The 8,964-nt window shown below is 42.5% G+C and overlaps 1 non-coding gene across 1 annotated transcript; it reads left to right on the forward strand.

The window, feature by feature from the left end:
* Window positions 1-1,643: 1,643 nt before the first annotated feature.
* trnar-ucg (transfer RNA arginine (anticodon UCG)) lies at window positions 1,644-1,716 on the forward strand. The gene has a single exon. It is a non-coding gene; the product is annotated as a tRNA-Arg (tRNA).
* The last annotated feature ends 7,248 nt before the right edge of the window (window positions 1,717-8,964 follow it).

An 8,964-nucleotide genomic window follows, 5' to 3' on the forward strand; every position in this document is an offset into this window, starting at 1 on the left:
ATCATGCTCTTGACTTGCTTGCAGATGGTGGAGAGGCATTGGGAGTCAGACGGTGAGCCACAGCACAGATACCCAGCCTCTTCCCTGCTCTTATAGTTACAATGTTGATATGGCTAGTTCAGTTCAGCCTCTGGTAAGTGGTGACCTTCAAGATGTTGATTGTCAGCAACTCACAGATAGCGGTGCCGCTGACAGTCAAAGGGAAGTGACCAGGCTTTCTATTGTTCAAAGTGCTTGTTATACGATGTCTATGTAACATGAATGTTATTTTCCAATTGTCAGCCCAAGCCTGGATGTTCTGCATGAGCTGCTGTAGACTGACATGTGCTGGTTCATTATTGGAGGAATCTGGCTTGAACACTGGAATTATCAATGAACTGCTGCATTCTTGACATTATGAGAGAGAAGGTCATCGATGAAAGACCTGGGTGCGTTGGGTTGAGGAACTGAAGTAATGATATACTGGACCTGTGTCAACCACAACCATCTTCCTTTGTGTCAGTTATCACTTCAGCCCATGAAAAGTTTTCCATTTCCACCATACCATCTCCCCACCCCGACCCCTGCAACTCCCCACCAACATCAGTTTTGCTAAGGTTGCTTAATATAATACTAGATCCTTGTTTTCCTTGATATTCTCATATGCATTTTGCAACAGGAGCAGAAACCCCCACTGATTGCCCCCTCTCTAACCTACTGATGCTGGGGCCAAACTGATCCACTATACCACTCATTGGCTGAGATCTGCATCCCAACACAGACTTGGAATGGAATCTGTAGTCTTCCTGGTTTCTATGGTCAACCATAATTTCAGGCAGCACAATGTATGTGGACAGAAAGTTAAAGCAAACACTATCTGCCTTTAGGTTGCTTTTATCTGTGCTTGAGACTTGAGCGTCACTGGACAAGGCCAACATTTATTGTCCATTCTAGTTGCCCTGACACGGTGGTGGTGAGCAACCTTCTCGAATCACATGGTTTAGGTGCACCCACAGGATTTTGACCAAGCAACAGTGAAGAAACAGCAATACTTCCAGGTCAAGCTGATGCGTTACTTGGGGGCGGGTTGGGGGGGACCTTGCAGGTGGTGGTGTTCCCATGCATCCACTGCCCTTTTACTTTTAGGTGGTAGAGGCTGCAGGTTTGGAAGGTGCCGTCGAAGGAGGCTTGCCGAGTTACTACAGTGCATCTTGTATTAATTGTATTAGATGGCACATACTGCTGCCACTGTGCCTCTCTTGCGGGCAGACCGAGGAAGGCAGGATCCTCCAGGCGGCGCTGTGAGCGGAGGAATACTGCCTGTAGAGGTCAGAAGTGTACTAAACACAGGTTCCTCCAGGGGGCAATGTAGCGAGAAATCAGCTGCCGCCTGGCTTTTATATGACAATAATTTTAAATTATTTTAAAACGGGTGACCGTTGAAACTGGCGGCACCACATAAACATTAAAGTGTTAAACATTGTCCCTATAATTTTAAAGGGGAAAAAGATCCTCGTCCTCCACGGACCGATGCCCCCGCCCAAACCTCGGGTCCGTGTAATGGATTCATCACAATGACACAATCTGGTTGGAAGGGGAGGAAAGGGCGGGGCCAGTCCGCGCTTTTAACGCTTTTATAAGCTGCTGCCACCTGCCCGTTTGTCGGCCGCGTGGCCTAATGGATAAGGCGTCTGACTTCGGATCAGAAGATTGCAGGTTCGAGTCCTGCCGCGGTCGAATTTTTAGCTTGACTCTTTTTAAACCAGAGTTAAATGTAGCTCCCTAAAGGATAACTTATTTATTTTTAATTTAGCACAATTTTTTTTAAAAAAAACAATGTCATATGTATCAGTGTAAAGAATAACTCATTTTTAATTTGACACGATTTTTTTAAAACAAAAGTTAAGTGTACCAGTGTCAAGCATAGCTTGTTGAAATGCATGTTGAATGGAATCCCCTCATCAGAGCAAGCTGGGATCTTGGAATTTTACAGCACAGGAGGCCACCATATCTTTTCCCAAACCCTTTAAGACATCTTTATCTTTCAAGCGCGCACTCGCTCCCTTTATTCAAAGTTATTATGGATTTTGCTATCACCACAATTTCTGCTGTCATTCCATACCCACTGCACAATGAGATTCTCCCAACCCCTCTCAAGGTTTCCAGCCCACCAGTGTTGGCCTGGAGTCTTCCGGAATTGAAGATCAATCTGCAGGACACTGCTGTGTGCAACCCTGAAGAAAAATCATTGGGACATTAAAAAAACATTGTTTCTGTCATTTTCTTTGAACATTCCTCTTTCCCAGAAATCAAAACATTGAAAATGGGGGGCAAAAGGCTGTTTGGCTGACAGACAAGCATCATCCAATTGGATAATGAGTCTTTGTGCTTTCCAATTGGTGTAGGAAGGCGGTGCATCACAAGGATGGGTGTGTTGCCCGACTAATGGCAAGAGCATGGGGGCAAGTCATGCGATGAAACCTCCAAGAATACATTTATTCAGAGCTGGCAACCCTAACCCCACCCTTCATTTTGTGGATAGACTGGAGAAGCTGGAATTGTTCTCCTTACAGAAGAGAAAATGAAGAGGAGATTTGATAGAGATGTTCAAAATCGCTTGTTTCAAGCATGCAGGAAGAACGTCTCACATTGACTTTAACCAATGTTGCAGTTGGTGGTTTGTGTGCTTCTGGCCAGTAGTGTGTGTTTCCTGCTAGCTATTGTGGGGCCTTAGATGTCCACTGAGCAATTTCTAGACCTATATGCCTTTGCAATGTCCTCAGGCATCTTCAGATATTCATGTATTATAACTTCCATGTTTTTGTTCCCTCAATAGCCTTGAGCATACAACCCTGCTTGGTATTGCTTGCCCGTGTGCATAATACTAAATTAATCAATATTGAATGACATCTGCCAGATTCCAGCCCAACAGAAGTGTTACATCACTTAAAAAGAAAAATGTTATTTTGGTGTTCACTTGGGAGGTTATTATTGGGAATAGAACAATTCTCCATCCCAGACATCCCCTGTCAGTATCAGGCACATCCAGGTAAGGCACAGGCATGGTTGGATCTAGAGTAAAACTCCCAGGTAAGGTACAGTACATATTAGATGTAGAAAAAGCTCCTGCTGGTCAAACTTAACAATTTATTACAACCTCAGAAGACCAGGTCCAGTATGATACTTTTCAATATCTTGTATCAATCATCCCACAGCTTGAGTGCCAGAGGTTAGAAGTTTAATGTCGAGCTTGGAGCAGTTTTGTGTTATGAACCCAAGGCCACAAGAAACTGGCCTATGTCACACCCTTGTTCAAAAAAAAGTGCAAAGATAAGCCCAGCAACTACAGGCCAGTCAGTTTAACTTTGGTGGGGGGGGGGAAGCTCCTAGAAACAATGGCCAGGATTCTATGGCCCCTCCCACCCAGCAGGATATTAATGTCCTGCCCAACTAAATGGAGATTTAAATGCCTTACTGCATCCACTAAGGGGAGAGATGCCATGGCAGGGCTGTAAAATCCTGGCCAATAATTCAGAACAAAATGAATAGTCAGTTGGGCAAATGTGGCTTAATTACGGAAAGCCAGCATGGATTTGTTGAAGGCAAATTGTGTTTAACTAACTTGCTTCAGTTTTTTGATGAGGTAACAGAGAGAGTTGATGAGGGTAATGCTGTTGGTGTGATGTACATGGAAAAAAGCATTTGATAAAGTGCTGCACAACAGACTTGTGAGCAAAGTTAGAGCTCGTGGGATAAAAGGGATAGTAACAACATAGATGGCTGAGTGACAGGAAATAGAGAGTAGTAGTTAATGGCTTTTTTTGGACTGGTGGAGGGTTTAAAATGGAGCTCCCCAAGAGTCGATGTTAGGCTCCCTGCTCTTCCTGATATATTAATGGCTTAGACCTTGATGTACAGGGCACAATTTCAAAATTTGTGGACAATACAAAACTTGAAAGTATTGTGAACTGTGAGTAGGATAGTGTAGAGCTTTAAAACGACATAGATAAGTTGGTGGAATGGGCGGACAAGTGTCAGATGCAATTTAATGCAGAGAAGTGTGAAGTGATTAATTTTGGTAGAAAGAATGCAGAGTGACAATATAGAATAAAGGGTGCAATTCTAAATGGGGCGCAGGAGCAGAAGGACCTAAGTGTATATGTGCACAAATCATTGAAGGTGGCAGGACAGGTTGAGGGGGTAGTTGATAAAGCATATGGCATCTTAGGCTTTACCAGTAGAGGAACAGAATACAAAAGCAAGAGAGTTATGTTAAATTGTTTACAACATAGGTGCAACTTCAACTGGAATATTGTGTCCATATCTGGGCACCACGCTTTAGGAAAGATGTGAAGGCATTAGAAAGGGCAAAGAAAGGATCCATGAGAATGGTTCTAGAGATGAAGAACTTCAGTAACTTAGATATATTGGAGAAGTTGAGACAGTTTGCCTTGGAGAAGAGAAGGTTGAGAAGAGATTTGGTTGAGGTATTCAAAACCTTGAGGGGTCTGGATAGAGTAGATAGGGAGAAACTGTTCCCATTGGTGGAAGGATCAAGAACCAGAAGGCACAGGTTTAAGTTAATTGGAAAAAGAAGCAATGCTAACATAAGGAAAAACTTTTTCACTCTGTGAGTGATTAGGATCTAGAATGCACTGCCAGAGAGTGTGGTGGAAGCAGGTTCAATCGAGTTATTCAAAAGGGAATTGGATTATTATCTGAAAAGAATATTATCTGAATATGCAGAGCTAAGGGGAGAAGGCAGAGAAGTGGCACTGAGTGAATTGTCCCTTCTGAGAGCCAACATAGACATGATGGGCCAAATGGCCTCCTCTGTGCTGTAACCATTCTATTATTCTATGATTCTATGAAATTGTACAACCCGCTGTAAGAAGAGGGTTTAATCTGTCAGTCTACTCCAAAATCAAATCCTTGCCATAATGGTGCATCATCCATAGTTTTTTCATATCAAAATAACCAAGAAAGAAGCACATTTGTTTCAACCCTTGCTGTTATTCTATATTATTTTACTGGCTAGTCCTACTGACTTCTTCGTTTCCCGTTCCTGCCAGTATCTATATAATGTGTAAAGAACCTTGCGCAAACTGCACAGTTCCCGTAAGCATCACACTTATGACACATCAGACAGAACACTGTAGCGTTCACTCCTTGTTATGGACAGGAGGGGGTTAATTTAAATAGCACTAATTTCTCCTCTCGCCACCCATCCATAAACAGAAAGGTGTATTTTGATTTGCTTCCCTCTTTATAAGCAGTGGCATATTTCCCAACCCCTTGGTTTTGGTTTGATCCAATTTCTATTAAGAGTCCCACAGGGTGAACTTAAAAGATTAGTTTATTTGCACACATCAATGCGCAGGAGGAGGGGTGCAATGTTGCCTCCTTTGCATTCATACAGTAAAACGAGGATAGAGAAAGGAAAGATTTACAATGCAGAGACCACAGAGAAAATAAATATTGTATCACGTAGGTTCCAGAGTACAGAATCAAAGCCCAATGAGGCATTCCTTCACGTAGGTCAGTGGGTTAGAAAACTGCTGGATAATTCACTTCTTTGGTGGTGTTGATGTCACATGATGAGATGGTCATGCAGAGATGATTCAGTCCTGTAGGTGATGGTGCAGGCTTTCCAGTAGAAACAGTGTAGATGGGGTCAGGTGTCTGATCTGGGCCAGAGCTCCTTCTCTGTGATGCTGCTAGTTAGATGGTAAAATGGCAGACGGACTTTGCAGTACAGCAAAGCAATATTACTGGTTCCACAAACTAAAGATCCATGCCCTATAACTCTCATCTCTCCTCTCTGGCTTTAACAAGTGATGCATATCCCCCGTATGGCTTCCCAAGATTGTGGAATGTCTCAACTATTAAGTATTAAAAGGAAGGTTGTGGGGCCCTTTGTTTCAGCAGATGAACAGATTCCTGTTGGCCAGCCTGGGTTATGAAATGCAGATGGCCTTTGTATAGCTCTCTTTGGATTTGGTCCGTGCAGCCCACAATGGGTCATTAGTGGCCCTTCAGAGATAATGAAGTGCGGGTTTCTCTGATACTGCCAGGTAGCTCCTTTTGTTCAAGGGTCACAGACAGAGGTCAATTCAACCATTTTAAGCCCTTGTCCAGTTTGAAATTTTTAGAGATAGCAATGAGCATGTCTCTATATATTTTATCAAAAAACATTATACAGGATGAGGTCTTAGTCCATCACACTCCTACTCATCAGAAACAACAACATGGAAGATCTACTAGTGCATGCTATATATTAGGATATAATTCAAGCCAAATCATTTCAGAAGGTTAGCAAAGTGAGCTTTTAATTATTGTACATTAGAGGAGAACCATCAAACCAAGAAATATGTTGGAAATACTTAGGACAAGGTACAAAACACAGTGGAGATTGCATACAAACCAAAGGGAAGTGAGCTGTCTCTTTCAAGTAGAAGAGAATCTGCCAGAACACTAGTTTCGTATAAATATAAAAGCAAAAAAATGGAATATCAAGTTCTGCAGGGACCGTAGGTAATTAATTCCACTTGTTTCTGGTGGGTGCCATGTAGAGCAGTGCCTGGCTGGTCTGGCCTGCTCCGTATCGTTTGCTTTCTTGTTGTTCCAGGGCTTGGCGCAAATGTCTTAATGTTTTCATAAGCTCCTTGTTCTGCCTCAGTAGTGATTCTCTCTCCTGTAAGGCTGCATTCTGCTCCCTTCTGGCCACATCTCGCTCCCTTTCTATGAAGACCAACTCATTTTCCAAGTCCTGCAGCCTAAAGATTATGTATCAGTTAATCTTGTCAAAAAGCATCAAAGAGCATTTTTACCTAACCTACCCCCACTCTGACACGCACACACACACACATGCACACACACATGCACACACACACACATACATGCACGCACACACACACACATACACACACACACACATGCGCACGCACACACACACATGCACGCATATAAATACACACACGCATACGCGCACACATACACACACGCACACATGCACACACACACACACACACGCACACACACACACACAGACACCCCTCTCTCTTCCTTCCTGTAGGTGCTGTCACAAGGGGAGGGTACAATTTTACAGGCGTTGGACATTATGCCCAAGTACCCACTCTTCATGTGTTAGTTTGGGCATTGAGGGGTCGGTTTTATTAGTATGCTACCTCCTGAAGAAAAGGGCAGGTAATGGCTGCCCAGTGTTAAAACCTTATTGTATGGCAACTGCTGCCCAGGACCAATGGCAAGTGGCTTGGCACAGAGTCCCCTTCAGGGAGATAGGGAGGGGAGAAGGGCAGGGTCATTGTGACCCAAGGTTTCCTTGTTGAGGCGTCCAGTGACTGGAGTTGATTACAATAAATAATCAGCTCAATGTGGAATTGTTGACTTTTTCACAATGACTGATGATGTCCTGATCAGAAAATATTCTAGACCACAGCTTTTGGCCCAGTAGAATGGTAAGATGCATAGTCATATCCATGTGTATTTATTGGATGAGGGCCAGATTGGGCTTGACTGTGATTCCTTCCTCACTCACTAGCTTCAATTGTTACCTAAACCTCCTGGGATGGGGTGGGTTAGGGTCAGTTACACCCCATCCTATTTTACTCTCCATTGACTTGAAAAACTGGAGCTATGGTCTCGCCTCACATATATATAATGTTGCTGAAAAGAGAGACATGATACCAAAATTTTTCATCTTGCGCTCACCAGGACGAACATAAGAATGCCAAATTTCAAATGATCACAAAAATTTATACTACAGAAGAAAAGGGTGCTGATTGGTTGTGAAGTCGACTCTAATTGGTCGAACCATTAGCATGGAGAAAGCACACATTCATTCGCAGAGACCCATTCTCAGCAAACCAAAGGAATATGGTCAAGACTCGCGCCTTTTTTGAATTACCCATGAGCTTGGGGAGCCTAAAGTTCCCCATTTCTTTCTCCATGCCAACATCTTAGCCAATCAGAGTTGACTTGCCAACCAATCAGCGCCCTTTTTGCATGTAGTATAAATTGTTGTGATCCTTTGAAAATTGGCATTCTTGCATTTGTCCTGATGAATGTACGATGAAAAGCTTTGGCAATATGTCTCTTTTTACAGCAATATTCAAGTTCTGTACTTCTATGTGACATATAGAATGGCTACTCAGGCATAGTGATGGACAGCCTATCAATAGATATCCATGCAAATCGTCAGCACTCTCAGAAAGTTGTGAGAAAATTGGGGAAAAATAAATATAAAATAATTGACATTGTGACTAGTGAAGTTATATTACTATCCATAATTTAATTTTCTTTGTTTAGCTGACACTGAAAACAGAATTTCCCTCCAGTTATTCAACCATTGGCCAAATGTCTAAACTTAAATTCTAAGTAATCTTCGAAAATGTTGGAATCCTATTTTGTTGAATATATTTTAGCATAGAACACTACTTCAGACCTTTGAGGGTTAAGCCATTAATGTCCAAATCTACATATTGTGGTTCCAAATCAGTGAAAAGTAAGCTGTTGGTGATTAGAGATGACTGAATGTTGTGTGGAGCATGATGGAACTGTCGTACCAAGGAAGGGAACCAGCCAAGGATGGATAATGCAGGATGTGGGATTAGGGACATATTCAGGAGTTTTGGTTGAGTTATTTTTAGGGGAACAAAGGAAATTTTTGCAGCTTGCACAGAATGCTAAATGGGTTGGGATAGTGTCAATGATAGGATAGAATGCTGAAGAGTTAGGATTATCAATTGTATATTAGTTGTGTTTAATTGTATGCAGATGATGGGCATTAGCTGGAGATTCATTTGTGCTCCTATATATAGGAAAAGAATGAAACTGTGGTTGTGGAGGCTAGGAGGTGCATGTTTGCAACGTGTATCTCTGTAAATAAATGCTTATAAAAGTATGTAAAGATTGGCTCCGGCTCTATCATTCACGCCATACCTGGTTTTCTGGATTATAACAAGG

This window comes from Cetorhinus maximus, chromosome 26 (genome assembly GCF_964194155.1).
Source record: "Cetorhinus maximus chromosome 26, sCetMax3.hap1.1, whole genome shotgun sequence".
Taxonomy (NCBI): Eukaryota; Metazoa; Chordata; class Chondrichthyes; order Lamniformes; family Cetorhinidae; genus Cetorhinus; species Cetorhinus maximus.